Below are 13,643 nucleotides of genomic sequence, written 5' to 3'. Positions count from 1 at the left end.
AATATCTGTTTTCCACTCAGAGTGTTGAAGCTCTCCCCATGAATCCGACCGCCTGCTCTACACTAGTCTGAGATATTTTCATTGGCTACGTTGAGCGGTTGTACAGGAAGCTGCTTTTGGCTCGTGCGAGCGCTGGTGCTGGCTCCGAGCTCGTCACCCAGTCATTTTCATCCCAGCTTCCAATCAGTCCCCATCATCTGCCCATCTGTCACTGTTGATGTTCTTCCATATTGTGGCCTGTACGCAGCAGATTTTAATCTCGTACTTCTGAACAGGCACACTCTGTGCTGCCGACGCTCGGATCTCACATCCCGTCTAAAATGGCTGACCGGTGATGAATTACCAACCAATTAGCCCCGAGAAACCAGATGGAGGGCGCTGACTCAACTTCTGCCTCACGTTAAACTCATAGAAACTTTGGTCTGTTTAAAGAGGTAACTGCTATGATTGGTGTAGAGACTTGGAAAGGAGCTACAAGCAGCTACAAACTGATATTTGCTTTGAATATTAAGCCCTTTTTGTTTGTGAAAAATAGAAATGGGAAGTAAATGGAATATTTAAGGGCTTATTTTCCTCTTGAAACCTCATGAATTTTACAGATTTCATAATGGGAGGCCAAGCTTAAAACTGCCTCGTAGAGACTGTGGTAGACAGTGAATGTTAGCACTCACTGCTGAAGTGTTTTGATGTTCTCACAGCTGAATGTGTGATTGTACACAGAACAAAACTCACATGGTTTTAACCCAGTAACAGCCACTGAGCAGCTCAGCTGCATGTTAGCCACATGCTAACAAGACCAGCTTCAGAAATTACAAGGTGGTACCTTTGAATGCATTTGGCCTCCTGTCATAAAATGGTGCTCCATGTACGTACGTCCAAAACTGCAAATGTAACTGGGAGCAGGCATGCTCCACACATGCACAAAGGTTATATAAGATGATGCCAGCATCCAACAATAAGCAGAGCTCCTTTGATTATTGTATTTGGCTGAACAACATGTAGAAAAGTCCAAAGAAAATGTACCAGTGTGTGAGACTGAAAGCAGTGCAGGAGGAGTGAGACCGGTTTCTTCTTCTTGCATTGCAGTCAAGCATTAATCTGTTGACGGCTGGTTGCTCGGGCAGTTCACCATTTCTTCGAGACTAAAATACCTCAACAAATCCTGTGAGGATTTCTGTGAAAGGCACTGCACATTATGCACTGACACACATGGCAGAGAATGAATCCTAAAGACTTTAGTTTTCCGAGATCAGATCAAAACTTGTCCGAAGCTTTTGTGTGCAAAATACCTGCAAAATTCAGCCTCTGTCTGGAAACCCGGAGATCACGGCTGTATCCAGGCTGCTGCGAAAACAACACAAACTGCCATTACTCAAGCTTTCAGCGCAGAGGCCACCCAGCACTGCTGTGATTAAAAAGGGCATAGCATTCGACTCTTACATCAAGTCTGGTGCAGCTGCAGTTGAGAATTTTTAATAGTTTTAATAACACCAGTGCTGACCTTTATTATACTTCCTCTGTTTTCTCTAATTTACAGTTTGGATTCAGCTGAACTTTCAGACTATAAACAACAGTCTCATAAAAGTAGAGCCTAACGTTGCTCAGTTCAGCCTCACAGCTGTTCTTGTCTGAATTATGTGTTGATTTTTTTTAAGGTGGAAATGAGAAAAAGAATCTTGTGCTAAGAGGGTTTAGTATCTTCTTAAAGAGCGGCAGGCAATCCTGTAGCATCCCAGTGCAGTTCATCAGAATACAAAGTACAAGTACCAGGTGGGTATTTCACAAAATGACAAAAATGTGGTCAAAGAGACTCGTCAGCTGTACTCCATCTGTCCAGCAGCAGAGAATATCTCCCCACTATTCATGAGCTAAATGAAATTAACATCTATTTATGACCTTCATAAGTCAAACGAGACGCCAGAAACAAAATTTCCCACTTGGATTTGCTTTGATGACTCAACGCGGCTCAACTGATTTTGATGGATTTGGATGGATAAATTGAATTGCTTATGCTGTTACTGATGATTGAGTCTCTTGGTGCTTTCTGCAGACGCCGTCCCCTGCTGAGCTGGCTTTTAGACTTGAACACTCTCACACACACCTTGATATTCCACAGTGCTCAGAATACTGCTTCCAATCTAATTTCTGCAGATGTAGTGACCCATGAAATGATGCCAAGTCACTCTCTTCTCCTCAGCGGTATGTAAAAGCTGCAGATTGCCTCATTCAGCCTCCAATATTAACCCTTCGGCCACCTCTTAATACCTGCCACAATACCCCTGGCTGAGCTGAAAACAGGCCTTGTCCACAGACGGGCTGTGCAAGCGTATGAATGCCGGTGTTTGAAGTTTGTGAAAGAAATTTTGTGCCAGGTGTGTGTCTGTATGTGTGTGTGTGTGTGTGCACCTGAGAGAAAAACAGGTGGCCCATTGGAGTGTGTGCGTGCATGTGTGCACGGCCAGGTTTAGTTCAAAGATAAGTGCTACACTGAGAAAGAGATAATCCTCTATAGAGGGTTCGGTGGAACTCTCACTCCACCAGCTGAGGAGAAAACTTTGTTAATGTTGTCATCTCCAGAGAAAGGAAAAACTAAATTTTCTTTAGTGAAACTGGAGCCTATCTCACCTGTCACTGGAGGAAGCACAGTCTGGGAGATAAAGGGATTAGAGGATAGAGCGGATACTTGAAAAGATGTGAGTTGTATAAATGTGGATTTCAACAATCAACAAGGTTTTTTTGTGCTAGGCGGGGTTTTCTAAGGTAACATTAGTATCTAAGTATCAGAACAATTCATCCTGCATCCTTAACCAATCAGGCATGACTTCACATAATCAATAACATCATGAAAGGCACACAGCAGACAGTAACAAAGGTACCTGGTGAGCAGAATCTTACTTGCAGTGCTGGACAAGTTACTAGAAAAATAGTAACTTTTTGGTTTTAGTATGTCTGCAGATACTGAGTGTGGCAGATTTTGGGGGGGTTAACCCCTCTACTTGGTGACGTCTCACTACATAATAAGAACAAAGTCTGGTCTCAGTGGTCTCAGTTAGGAATCTGATGATCTGCTGATGTTCTGGCTTCACGATGGGCTGCAAAATTACTGCATAGACATAATGTCTTCCAATGTATCTGCAGAATCTGCAGATTTCATCTAGCAGAAGCATTTTCTGAAAATGCAATCTCAAACCAACTGACTATAGTCTGACAACAATAAGTCTGGATGGCTACACCAGAGGAACTGAACAAAGCGGTGCCCCCACAGGATACGTCATGAGACTGGCTGATCCATTCTTAGTACTAAACCGAGCTTGACTGAAGTAGTGAAATCATTTGTACTGAAAAAGGAGACATTGTCACTACTGAACCATCAGCAGCTGCAGTGACAGGAAACCAAGGGTCTCAATGTTCACAAACTCTTAAGTGCCAGACTGTTGTTGGAGCGTCATGAGCAGAACCACCTACAGTACATCTGCCTCTCAAGAAGCTGGAACACCTCAACTTCTCCAGAGGTACCTGAAGACTAATTACTCTGACGAAGTTTTCCTGGATCCTGCTGGACCACATTTCTATTGCATGTCAGTCGGTTCCCCTCCACTCTAAAGCCAGTTTGATTTAAGGGGGGCCATCTGGTAACCAAACATGTTTTTAAGAAGTCCAAAGACCTCAAATACTCTCTGCATTGAGCCTAAGAAACATTTGCAAACAGGTGGAGGCCAGAGACACCGATCACCCACACCACTCACCACTACTGATCACTAAAGCGAATAACATTCATCATCTCATTACAATCCAACGTCCCACTGGTAAACTTTAGTTTTCTGGCATTCACGTAGATTTTACTTTGACATGTAAGTATTGTTGAAGACTGAACACACCCCACAACGGTGCTCCCCGATGGAGACTGCCCCTCCCATTCAGATAATCATCCTGCCATGCAATCTGATCAGGAACATCATAAGAAACATGACAAAGAGCCCAAATTGTTGACTCAGATTCAAACTACCTGGAACACACTGGAACAAGCCCGATCCAAAGAGGGCCCACTCTGCAGCCCACAACATTCAAAGGATCTGCTGCCAGATCCTTTAGTGCTGGTTCCAGATATCACAGCACACCCCCAGAGGTCCTTTGTCCACCGCATCAGGTAGGTGGTTTGAACTGCACCAAACCAATCAGCCAGCACATTAAGATATTAAAACAGCAACATAACACAGATGAAGTATTGCATACATACTAAAATTGGGTCCTTATGATCATTAGGCATGCTTCTCTTTCCAATATTGTACCTGGCATATAGGATGTTGGCAGATTAATGAAGAGAAAATTGTGGCACAGAACTCTCAAACCCGTGCTTGAGCTTCAAGTTTTGTCCATGTTTGGTTGGAAAGAGAAACAACTTGAAACAACCAGAGAAGGCAAACCCTGCTTCTAACTGCACAGCCGTGCCACCAAAGCATGTGGGAATGATGAATGTCCAGAGACTCATCCAAATGAAGCTCACCATGCAAGTCACGATGAGGGAAACCGATGAGAAACACGAGTTCTGTGTAGATAATTTGCATTTTTCTATTTAAAGTTTGTCGTCAGGTGTGTGGCTCTCTGATCACAACCAAGTAAAATCAACTGCATTAAAAGAAAACAAAGAAGGTGCATCTGCCAAACAGTTAGATGTGATTTGTGAGTCTCCTGAACGTTTGAACCGAGCTGATTTTTGCCTCGATGGCTGAGCAGTGTGCAGAGCTCTGTTAGTGCTCTAATCAACAGAAAATTGCTCAGTGAGTAAACATGAAATGAGGGTGAAGTTAAGTCTCTGTAACGGCCTAAAAAGACGACCTTTCACCTTTCAATCAAATTTAGACATAAAAGGGATTTCACTCTGAAAACAGCATCAGCTGCTGTTTGGGGTGGTGGGGGGTTAGCTTGCAGTAATTACGCTGCAGTGATAACTTTCCAGACTTATAAAACCCTGAGTCAGAGTACTATAAACTGCTGGGAACTGTTTTAAGCCTGAGAATCCTTCAGTCTGGACTCCCCAGGTTTAATTTCCATTTCTCGGTTTGCCTGAAGCATCATACCCCCCACTAACATGACCCCCCACACTGTTAAATGCACAGCGGATTTCGAGCTGAGGTAGAAAATCTTGATTTCCTGTACACTCCCAAAAGCAGTACATCAGGGTTCACTGTGATCCTTCCTGCGTGCAGTCGGTCTCAGATCTCCTGAGCAGAGCCGCATGCCTGGTAAGAGTCCAAAAGCACCAAAAATCAGCTTCACAAGGCTTCATTTTGTCAGAATCGTGGATGGAGCTGCTGATACCAAAGACTGTTGGTGTCTAACTGGTGGGGATGTTAAACAGCGTCCTGAATTTTTGATTTTTCAGAGACAAAAGCACAGATGGCACATATGTTTGTAGCAACAAAGGCCTCCTTCAAGTGAACAGGAAGTGGATGGAGGCCTGTTCTGTTTAGTGGAGAGCTTTGATGTCCAAGGAGATAAGGGCTTCAAAAGGGAACATGTTGTGAATATTGCTGAAAGAAGAAAAAACAATTACGCAGCACAATAAGAAACATGAACTGAAAGCAGCACGCTTCATCTGCTGCCTGTACGCCGTGTGTTCCAGCTGAAGTGCTTTCATGGCCTCCAGCTTTCATTTTAATCATGTTTCAGTTACATTAGAGTCCCTGCAGATGTAGTTTGCTCCGTGAAGCAGGCTGGACAACCAGCGCTTAAATGATAAACCAGCAGCACCCTCACTCTAATGTGATGATTGCTTTGGAGAATTATTTCTTGGCTCGCCCCCTTTGAGGAAGGTCATTACTTCACAGTGAGGCTGCAAAACAGCCAATAAAGTGATGGGATAATAGTCAAGGAAATTGCTAATTAATAGGAACTAAACATTAATGGCAGCATGAACAAATGCTTTGATGAAGAGAGGTGCTAATGAAAGAGTGTGGTGGAGGAAGGCGAGGCAGAGAGAGAAGCAGCATAACCCCCTCCCAACAAATGCAGCAAACAAAGGCAGATGGAGGCAGAAGATGGAATGACGGAAGAGCGGAGAGAACAGATGCTGATGGATGCCTGAGCTCCTGCAGCTTCTGGAGTCTTGGCTTACTGCTTCCTGCCTCGAGTCGCACCACCGCCGGAGCAGCACTTTCCCTCAAAACAGCATCACGGCGACAGCAACAACATGTGGCTGTCCAGACGCCGTTTCCGGGACGCACCACAGTTTCACTGTAATCTAAGTGTGTGATGTTTATCAAAAACAAGGAAAGTCTGTTCTCTCCTGCACAGGAAGTGAACTTTTTACTCTTCCATCAGCAGCAATAAGTGCGACACATCACCGAGAAACTCCAGTCTGAAGACCCACAACACCACCGCGCCCAGATTTACCCCAAAATCATCATATCTGTCTCACAGTCTCCTACTTTGATACATTTGTAACTAAATAAGCAAATATTACTCAAATAATCAAAATACGCCACAACTTAGAATTAGGGGTGGGACTCGATTAAAAAAATTAATCGAATTAATTACAAGCTTTGTAATTAATTAATCGAAATTAATCGCATTTTAATCGCATTTCAATATTTGACATGATAAATATTAATTTTAGTTGATGAATAAATCAATATACATAAGCTTAAACTTCAAAATGTTGTTTATTTTCCCACCAATGAAGGGTGGAAGTGCTCCTGTGATAAGCAAACTCCTGAATTAAAGTTAAGCATCATAACTGGATAGTTTTATTCAACATTAATGTCTCACTTGTTATATTTGGAAATTAATCATTCTCTCAGCTGTATTCCTTGATGTTGAAATGTGTTATGCTTGTTTTAACAGCTTATTTTCAATAAAAAACTTAAATTAAACCACAAAAAGGAGAAAAAGTTCGTTCTCCGTTTAACAGCTGCTTTACACAGCTGTGCTTCACACTCACGGTTGCTAGGCGACATGAGCTACGCAGAGGTGACAGCAGCTGATATGAAGGCTAGCCGCTCACTTCCGGCCTTTGTGGTGTTCCTGGGCTGTGAAAGGCGTGGGCCGGGTCCTTCGCAGGATGCGGCCCCTAATTTGGACATTGTGCGTCGATATAATCTGTATGCCGGGAACTCGTGCACTGAGAAACGTTCCACGGTGCAAAGTGCGATTAAAATGCTATAAACATGAAAAGTCACAGTAATTAATAATGATTGGGCGACAATTTTTGAGAAGTCGACTGTTTCAGAGACTGAATCTGATGGATTTTGATGAGCTGAATCCAAATATTACTATTAAAATAAATGACTGGTTTCTAAGATATGTAACTGTTACACTGCATACCTCTGTACTCAGTTTGGATGAGTTTTTAATCATAAATTGTAATTTTTTTTAAAGCCTGTCATGTCCAGCAGACTTGTACTCTTCCAAGATGAGCTCCATAGATTCTCTACAGGCTCTTCTTGTTAATGTTTGTCCTTTTATTTTAGTTATTTATTTGTGTTATTTTTCCCCATACATATACATGTGTCCTAATAATGCCAGAGTTGACAGGCTGAGAAAAAAAATGTAATTAAATAATTTAATTAATAAATTGTAATCTTCTGTTTTCTTCATGTGATAATATTTCACCTGTTTTAACCCTGGATTCCTGCACGAGGAGAACGAACAGGTGAGCAGCAGCAAACGCTCTGACAGAACGAGACAACCTCACTGTGTGCACAGCAAACCAGACGATTACCAACAGGTGACTTTATTAATCACAGGTGTGGGACACACAGGCAGGGTGGGAGCAGAGGTAGGACCCGCCCCTGAAACACAAGGTGTGTTTCACTCAAACACACACACACACACACACACACACACACACACAGAGGCAGAGGAGAAGCTGAAGAGCAGAGAGAGAGTGACTGGGTGAGCCAGCACAGGAGGACTGGAGGGCCGTGACACCGAATACGAAACATAACCACAACAAGGTTATTCCACCTTAATTCCCCCCAGTCACGATGTTTCATCAGGTATCCAGAACACTGTGACACGTAAATATGCTGCTTTCTGTCTTATTTCATTATTTCATGGTGCAACAATGTTGAACACCAACAGAGGACTAACACAAAGACAGGAGGCTGAGCTGAAGGTGTTCAGATCTTCATTTGGGAGCGAGCAGGATGGACAGGATTAGAAATGAGTCCATCAGAGTACAGCAGCATTCAGAGTTTGGAGTAAATAACATGAAAGCATGGATCCATCCTGCCTGGTCTCAGCAGTTCAGGCTGCTGGAGCTGTGATGATGTGGGAGATATTTTCTTGGCCCACTTTGGGCCCCTCAGTACCACCTGAGCATCGTTTAAACTCCACAGCTTCCCTGAGTATTGTTGCTGACCATGTCCATCCTTTTATGACCACAGTGTTCCCATTTCCTGATGGCTGCTTCCAGCAGGAGAAAGCTCAGCTCATCTCAAACTGGTTTGAGTTCACTGCACTCAGACGGCCTCCACAGTCACAGATCTCAGTCCAACAGAGCACCTTTGGGATGCGGTGGAACGGCAGATTCAAATCATGGATGCGGCCGACACATCTGCAGCAGCTGTGTGATGATGTCATAAATATCCAAAATATCCGAGGAATTTTTCCTGCATCACACTGAATCTGTGCCATGAAGAGGTCCAACCTGGTACTTACACTTCATACACAGTAAAGCAGCTGTGCATCGGTCCCAGCTGTGCAGCACGTTAGCACATCAAGTCAGATAATCAGTTATTTAGTTACTTTTTCAAATAAACAATTTAAAAGTAACTAATCACTGCTTTTAAATTAAATGACTTTTTACAGATTATCTTGTGTATATTGAGCATTAATTGTTCTAATTGGTAATAATTTCCAGAAAAATGAGGAAAAGTGGACAAACATTTACAGCCCTTACTGATAATAACTCAGCCAAAGCCCAGCTCTGATAATAAGTTTGTCTTCATCCTCTTATTAATATCCCCCATTTGCACTAAACACCATCATTGTTTGACTCCAATCCGACCAACAGGCGCAGATACGTATTTACAAACATGCCACATCACTGATCTGACAATAAAGACAAATGTCAGTTTTCCTGCGCGCTTCAGCCAAAATAAAAAAAGGGCACGTTTTATTTGAGCTCAGAGGCAGCAGCCAAACACACTCCAGTAAGCGCTGAATACATCACTGCGAGCCTCTTTGTGCACATGTCTCCTGATTAGAGAATCCAGCCTGGGGTTGAAAATCCTTTTTGTAGAAAGCAGACTGTTTAATTGGTCACAGCATGATTTTTTTGGGGGGGTGGGTAGGGAGGGACGAGGAAACTGTGAAAATTCATGCTACGAACAGTAAGTAGGTGTTAATTAAGCATAGGCTGCCATGCTTTAATTAAATTGTTGTTATATCGGGGAAAAAATCAGTTGACAGCAGCCGTGTGATGGGCTGCAGACGGGTCCAGCATGCTTCCTCCTCATGTGTGCCGGGATGGCGTCCAGCAGCCCCGCGTGACCCTGAAGATGAGCAAGCAGAAAGAAATCCAGTCCACTAAAAAAAAAAAAAAAATCCTTGTATCTGTAAGGCTTTATTTTCAGTTTGCTAACCTCTTCTCCAGTTCTGGAAGTTTTTTTTTTCCCTTCACAGAAACATGTAATTTTCAGAGTCCACTGAGAGAAATGCAGCCTTGAGTGAAGCTTAAAAAAAAAATTCAAATATAGGTGGGAAAAAAAAATTGGGAGTTATTTGATTTTCACGTCTGACACGGTGAAGAAAATGTGTGGGGTTTCTGACGTGGCATTTTCACTCGAAAGGTCACTTTGTAGACTCAACTTTTATAACTACTGCGGTTCAGTTCGCTCCTCTCTTCTTCCTCACTTCCGCTCTGCTCTCTCATTTGACCCGGGAAAGGAGCAGAAACATCACCGTTACAGCCGTACCACTTCCTGACAGATAAAAGGTTATTAAGGGCAAATTGTTTTAGCTGTGTAACAATCTTCGTCTCGCAACTTCAAAGGAGGGAATACAATTACAGGCTTAGGAGGATTGGATGCAGCTGCACGTCTCAGATCTGATCTGTGCTTTGCTTTACATGGTCATTAGGCTGCAGGGATGTAAACAAATGCAAATACGATTTCCTGATATGAGCAGTTAATGCGCGCTCAACACAAAGAAATGACAAGTATGCATGCACACAGCATACACAACTCCAATCACTGCAGGTCTGTGAGAGCAGAGGCATCCGTGAGCAGCTTTTCTTCCTGCAGGAGGGTGCACAGAGACACTTTAATAGACGCACCTGTTGAATCTAAAGCACCACAATAAATACAGGTGCTCAGCCGTGAACTTGACCTTTACAGAGATGATAATCATCAGTTTTGAGCTGTTCAAATATTATGTGTTAATTGGCAAGGCTCTAGTTTACAAGATGGACATCTCGATAAGAGCCTGGAGTGCTAAGTAATCAGCTAATGACAGTTAGCTTTGTTAGCGAGCTGCAGCCACATGTGCAGTGCGCGGATACGGATATCTGCTCAGTAACAGCCTCAGAAAATCCTGCTTTCACTCACCAGAAGTGGAGTGCAGATATCCTGGATGATCTTTGTTCCACGGCAGTCCATAAAAAGGCTCCAACAGCACCAACACGGTCCAGAGGTCCAGTTCAGGGACTCCAGTTAGCTGAGGGAAAGCTAGCAGACAGCTAGCAGCTACAGCCGCCTGCGTCAGGGCATCTTTCAGTCACACCTACACTCATATCCAGATACAGGAGGTTAAAGAAAGATAAATTAATATAAATCTCACCCATGTGCGGGTGTCATAAAGGTGGAAAATATCCAAAGAGGCCCAAACCGTTTTTTGTTTCTGCTGTAAACTCGGACGTATTAACGTGGGTCACTGCAGCAGCCTGCCTCTAGTGGACATTAGAGGAACTGTGGCTTTTGTGATTTGGGGACTGTAGGTGTAAAGCGTTACTATGTAACACTTTACACCTGGGTCTCTCCACCATCTCCACCATTTGGTTTGAGAACTGAAGAAGCCTTTTGGATCAGGGTAGAAACGTCTTCCGGTCGCCTTTTTTCAAGCTGCAGAGACTACCATGACCTGGATGACTGAGAACCTACACAGACATGTCACAAAGTAACCCACTACTATTCAGAATACAACAGCATAACACAGAAGTATTTAAAATTCAAGTAATCATTTATTTGGTAACTTTTTCAGTCGGTTTCACTGTGACAAACGAATAAAGAAAGAAGGAGATTTCTGATGTCTTTGCAGTGTTTCTGTCTCTGACCTCTCAGCACACAGCTGCATACTAATGGAAGGTATCAATCCTCACCTGTCAGTCAGGTCAGTCAGTGTGATGGCAGAGTCTTCACATCAGGCTGTCAGCTGCTAAGGAGTCTACTTCACATTCCTCGTGGACTCAGTGAAGAAGGAATGCAGCCTCCTGTTTTAAATGGGTAATCAGTAAACCCAGCTGATTACCCATTCACCAGACTTCTAATTAAAAGAAGAAAATATCTTTATAATATTTAAAACATCACCAACTGAAGGATGATGACATTTAAAAACTTTTCATTTAGTTATTAAGTTAGTTATAACCTTTAACTATATTTCCAACTGAATATAAGCTACATCATTTAGGAACAGGCTGCTTTCTAACTGGACTTGAGTTTTTAGTTTCAGCAGCGCATGTTTAAGTCTGAGTGACGATCAGGATACAGTATCAGAGCCTGGTCTCTGGTTCAGTGCCACACCAGCAGGAGATCCCATCTCAAACTTACTATAACAGCTCACTTTCTTTTTAAATTCATCCTTTAAATCAACTTTATTTTTAACTGGACTTCCTCACATTTCATGCAATAAGGCCTCAGAAGCTTTGAGCCAATAATTTCCAATCAGTGTCCAATATTAATTAATTTACATTCATCCAGGATGCTTCACACTTTATACTCAATGTCCAGGAGAAAAAAGCCAGTATCACAAAAATGCATTTTTGACTTTTGATCTTCAGTTTGTCCGTGTTGGAGCAGGCTCAGAGTATTCCAGATCCTTTCCCCAGCAAAGTATTCCAGTTCTTCCTGGAGGATCTTTGTGAGACATATAGTTATAAATTTATAGATACATGCTCTCCGGTCAGTTCTGGGGCTATGCCGGAGTCTCCTCTGAGTCAGGCATGCATAGAAACCATCCAAAGAGAGGCATCCTGGGAGCATCCTGATCACATGGCCGAACCAGCTCCACCTGCTCCTTCCAGAGGAACATGTGACCTCACTGAGTCACTATCCAGTAGTGTTGTAGTCAAGACCACCTAACCCGAGACCGAGACAAGACCAAGACTTTTAGGGTCCAAGACCAGTCAAGACCAGTCGAGGGAGAGCGAGACCGAGACAAGACCAAGACCAGTGCCTGACGCTACATGACACAATAAAATGTGAAACATGATCAAAATCACTTCTCAAATTGATCTGAAAGATCCACATTCCCATAAAATCATCCTGATATTAAACACTCACAGCTCAAATAAATGTAACCATCTTTATTTAATCCTCCTGGGTGACTTCCATCATTTATCACAGAATGTAAAACAATTATTCATAGTTCATCACAATAGTCTTAACTTTTCTCTGCCTTTCATAAACAATGCATAAAGTTGTGTTGTTTTTAAACCAACAACCTTTGTAAAAATGGATGCTTTTTCAAAACATAGCTAAATGTGTAAAACTGAAAAAATGGCAAACATTCATCAACAGTAAGAACTAAAGCCTTTAATCTTATACAGATTAAAGCTGCAGGATGTAACTTTTATAAAAAATCTGGTTTTTACATATTTGTTAAAACTGTCACCATGTCAGACAGTATGAGACCGAGGGTCTTAGCACTGTCAATCACTCCTCGTGTATGCTGCTCAATGTAGTTGTGTGCGATACTTCAAGATTTGGTATCGATCCTATGCCAAGTAAACGCAGGGCCATTATCACAGATACTGATACCAATACTTTTTAATAATTATGAAGAATTTCCATGAAGTTTAACTGGTTTGAGATCATTAATTAGTTAAAACCCAGGATAGAATTGGGCAAAGTTTATATATAAGTAGAAAATACTTTATCAAAATAAAAGTTATTGTTCTGAAACAATAGAATATTAATAAAACAATTTTCCCCATACACTGATGTCTGGAATTTTTTTTTTCCATAAATTAAGTGTACAAAATCATCACTCAAGAACAAATGCAAACTTTTTTTTCCAGGTAGATCGTTCAGAAAGTATTATAAAGAAAGTTAATAAAAAATATCCTTTCATTCACTAATTTTCTACAAATTTAAATTTAAATTTGCTTTAAATGTTTCATAGCAAAATCCTTTTTTTTTCCTAAATAAAATATGTTATGTCACATGACAGTATAACAAAACACAGTGGGGAGGGGAGGAGCAAAGTGCTCTGTGCTGTGACAGGAGACACTTAGACAGTCAGCTCGCATCTTTGATGAAACCGCAGCACTGCATACAGGAGAGAAACTGAAGCCAAAGTATCGATCTCATCACACTGATATTGATCAATACCAATACCAACGCTGGCATCCATATTATCGATATTAGGATCGATCTGCCCACCACTAGCTCAATGTACTAATGGCGGAGAAACAACTTACTTCT

General features: G+C 42.1%; 1 long non-coding RNA gene across 1 annotated transcript in view; it reads right to left on the bottom strand.

Annotated features, from left to right (window-relative positions):
* Nucleotides 1–10,896, bottom strand: part of LOC115800065 (uncharacterized) — a 30,283-nt gene extending 19,387 nt beyond the window's left edge. The window contains exons 1-2 of the long non-coding RNA XR_004021635.1: nucleotides 10,831–10,896; nucleotides 10,551–10,725 (exon numbers count right to left, since the gene is read on the bottom strand). This is a non-coding gene — a long non-coding RNA (uncharacterized LOC115800065). The remainder of the gene's footprint in view (nucleotides 1–10,550; nucleotides 10,726–10,830) is intronic.
* Nucleotides 10,897–13,643: the final 2,747 nt, after the last annotated feature.

This window comes from Archocentrus centrarchus, chromosome 21, assembly GCF_007364275.1.
Source record: "Archocentrus centrarchus isolate MPI-CPG fArcCen1 chromosome 21, fArcCen1, whole genome shotgun sequence".
Classification (NCBI taxonomy): Eukaryota; Metazoa; Chordata; class Actinopteri; order Cichliformes; family Cichlidae; genus Archocentrus; species Archocentrus centrarchus.
This window is presented reverse-complemented; position numbering and strand designations above follow the sequence as displayed.